Source organism: Durio zibethinus, unplaced genomic scaffold (genome assembly GCF_047325235.1).
Source record: "Durio zibethinus cultivar Kanyao isolate XHJ-2024 unplaced genomic scaffold, ASM4732523v1 HiC_scaffold_109, whole genome shotgun sequence".
NCBI lineage: Eukaryota > Viridiplantae > Streptophyta > Magnoliopsida > Malvales > Malvaceae > Durio > Durio zibethinus.
Genome location: NW_028322732.1, coordinates 68,450 through 72,500, shown reverse-complemented (window position 1 = coordinate 72,500; position 4,051 = coordinate 68,450).

The window sequence follows — 4,051 nt, the reverse complement described above, 5'->3', positions numbered from 1 at the left end:
ATATCCAACAATAGCTTCCATGGAATGAATAATGGATCCGGATCCTAAAAACAACAATGCCTTCGAATAAGCATGAGTAATCAAATGAAATAAAGCGGCTCGATAAGACCCCATACCTAGAGCTACCATCATATAACCCAGTTGGGACATTGTAGAATAGGCTAAACCCCTCTTAATATCTTTTTGAGCAAGAGCTAAAGTAGCCCCTAATAATACTGTTATTATACCTATCAAAGATATTAGATTCATTATGTAAGGTATAACTATGAAAAGAGGAAGAAGGCGGGCTACAAGAAAAATTCCCGCTGCTACCATAGTGGCAGCATGTATAAGAGCCGAAATAGGAGTAGGCCCCTCCATGGCATCAGGTAACCATACATGAAGGGGAAACTGCGCAGATTTAGCAACTGCGCCGGCAAATAATAAAGAGGCACATAAAGTAACAAATAAAAAATGAACCTCATTATTATAAATCACGTTATTAAATATTTCGAACAAATCTTGAAATTCGAAACTTCCCGTTATCCAATAAAAACCTAAGATTCCTAATAATAAACCAAAATCGCCTATCCGATTAGTTACAAACGCTTTTTGACAAGCGTTTGCCGCAACAGGTCGTGTGAACCAAAACCCTATTAATAGATAAGAACACATTCCAACCAATTCCCAAAAAATATAAATTTGTATCAAATTAGAACTAGTAACTAATCCCAACATTGAAGTATTGAATAAACTCATATAAGCAAAAAATCTCAAATATCCTTGATCATGAGACATATAATTGTCACTATAAATAAGAACAAAAATTCCAACAGTAGTGATTAATATTGACATAATAGAGGTAAGTGAATCAATAAAGTAGCCAAACTCGAAAGAAAAATCATTATTGATGGTCCAAGACCATCCATATTGATAGATAGAACTTCTATTTATTTGCTGAATAGACAGATCGACCGAAAAAATCATAACTATACTTAACAATAAAATATTGGGAAAAGCCCACATACGACGAAGATTTTTTGTTGCCGTCGGAAAAAGTAGGAGTCCCATTCCTATTAAAATAGGAATTGGAAGTGGCACAAAAGGTATGATCCATGAATATTGATATGTATGCTCCATAAAAACTTTTTTCTTATTCTTTCTTAATTAATCGTTTCTGATTCACCGGCTCTTATCTCTTTTGATGGAAAGGGAGCAATAATACAATCAAGATATTACAAAGTTAACTGGAATTTTCTATTATTAATCTTTTAATCTTTCTCAAATATTTCAAAAATATTCAAATTTCGAAGTTAGAAGTAATCAAATGATATCACCGAGTTACTAATGGAAAAAAAAAATATTCTTTTTTTTTTTCAAAATTATGTATCCTTTAACAGATTAATTACGAGTCTCATTCGAATTTGATTGAAAATGAAAATTGGGCATACTCTCTCTTCGAGCTTGACCAATTACCAATTAATAGAAAAAAATTCAAGTTTGTTTTTTATTAGGTAAATAAAATGGTTTTTTTACATTTTTTTGTTTTGATGTATTTTTCGTGTATAAATGGAGATGTATAAATTATAAATGTAGGACGACAAAAAAAATAGGCAGAGATAGAGAAGGAAAGACTCTTTTTTACGTTTTTTTGATTTCATCAATTCAATTTATATATCATAATAGATCCTAATCTATCCTATAGATTTGAATGGAGATATAAAAAAGAAAGGTACCAATAAATTAAATACAAATTCTTCTTTTTTTCTGGATAGTGTATGGAATATAAATAAAAAAAGGTTATATCATATTTTTTTTTTTTTTTTTTTCTAGAATAGAAGCATTTTATGTTATTTTCCCATCTCTATTTAGTTCTTATGAAATTTATATAGTAGTATATAGATAATTATAATCTAGAAAATCTATTAATCTAGAAAATCTATAGGAATAGATAAATAATGACATAAAGACACCGATCATTTTGTTTTAAAAATAGATGTCTTTGACATCCAACTATAGCACTAAATAACCTTTTTTTTGAATGGCAGTTCCAAAAAAACGTACTTCTACATCAAAAAAGCGTATTCGAAAAAATGTTTGGAAAAAGAAAGGATATTGGGCGGCGTTGAAAGCTTTTTCATTATCGAGATCTATTTTTACGGGTAATTCAAAAAGTTTTTTTGTACGACAAATAATTTTTTTTTAATCTGAATTGGTTTAACTCGAATAAGATACAAAGGTTTTCTTTTTTGAATATCTTTTTTTTTTTCATTTCCGGGATGGGGATTCTCATTTTCCCCATCGCCCCATTTGGTATCTTAGTGTTATAATAATTTGTTATTTTTATAATATTCAATTTCAATTTATAATAATAAATAATTAAATAATTAAATAATAAAAATTTGTATATTTATACTATAGCTATATCGGAGCACATATATATAAGAGCTTTAACTGGGTTGTTGAAACTAATCCATTAAGTTTCAATTTTGTAACTTTATGAATCATTATTTCTCTGAATTACTATATATCCTTCCCTTGCTTTCAACCCAATTGAGAAAACTCCCTTTATAATTTAGTGGATATACAAATAATGTATCAATTTAAAATGATCTAAAAAAATTCTATGTTTGTATAAGAAGATGAATCAAGACATATTTTTAGAATTCGAAATTCGAAATACTTTTTTGAAGTATGGTACAATTATGACAGGAATCGAAACGCTTTTTATATAACGTAACGTGTACAACCCAATATCTAGTTGGTTTGATAAATCCTTAAAACGCAAAATCCTAACGATTAATACAAAGCTATGCAAATTACATAAATCTTTTGAAATCATTGGATGTGGTGCTGAAATTGTGATCTCTAAAAATAATATTTTTTCATTCATTTATTCATTCAATTGATAAGCATTTTTTTTTTTATAGATTCATAAAAATCATATAAAAGAATGAGAGATGAATCATTAAAAAATTAAAATGATAAAGAACATTTTTTTGTTGAATTCTATCTATGAATTGAAGTTACAACTAGTTAGTTTAGTTACAATAGAGGAGTTCTCTTTTAGGAAAACACAAACTATAAAATCTCTGTTGAAATAATTAAATATTAAATTAAATATTAAATAAAAAAAAGGATAATTAAATAAAACGATAAATAATAAAGATTCTTTTTGAACCTTCAAATTGCTATTTAAACGAGTTTTTATTCATCAATTTAAATTAAATGCTTCTTTTACATTTTACATTGAATTGACCCCTTCACCTTCAATCTCGACGATTGAATAAAAAATGGCTTATTATGATTTCGAGCAAGCCGCTATGGTGAAATCGGTAGACACGCTGCTCTTAGGAAGCAGTGCTAGAGCATCTCGGTTCGAGTCCGAGTAGCGGCATAGTATCTTCTAAAAGAGATAGAATAAGTCCTATAATGAATTTAATTCCTGATTTCCATTCCATAAAATCTAGAAACCCTCGCTTTTTTCAGAATTCTTATGATTTTTTCAACTTTAGAGCATATATTAACTCATATATCCTTTTCGGTCGTTTCAATTGTAATTACAATTCATTTTTTAACCTTATTCTTATTAGTCGATGAAGTCGTAGGACTATATGATTCATCAGAAAAGGGCATGATAGTTACCTTTTTCTGTATAACAGGATTATTAGTCACTCGTTGGATTTATTCAGGACATTTCCCATTAAGTGATTTATATGAATCATTAATCTTTCTTTCATGGGGTTTCTCCCTTATTCATATGGTTTACTATTTTAAAAAGCGTAAAAATGATTTAAGCGCAATAACCGCACCAAGTGTTATTTTTACCCAAGGCTTTGCCACTTCGGGTCTTTTAACCAAAATGCATCAATCCGCAATATTAGCGCCTGCTCTCCAATCCCAGTGGTTAATGATGCACGTAAGTATGATGGTATTAGGCTATGCAGCTCTTTTATGTGGATCATTATTATCAGTAGCTCTTCTAGTCATTACATTTCGAAAAGCCATAAAAATTATTGGTAAAAACAATAATTTATTAAATCAGTCATTTTCGTTTGGCGAAATCCAATAC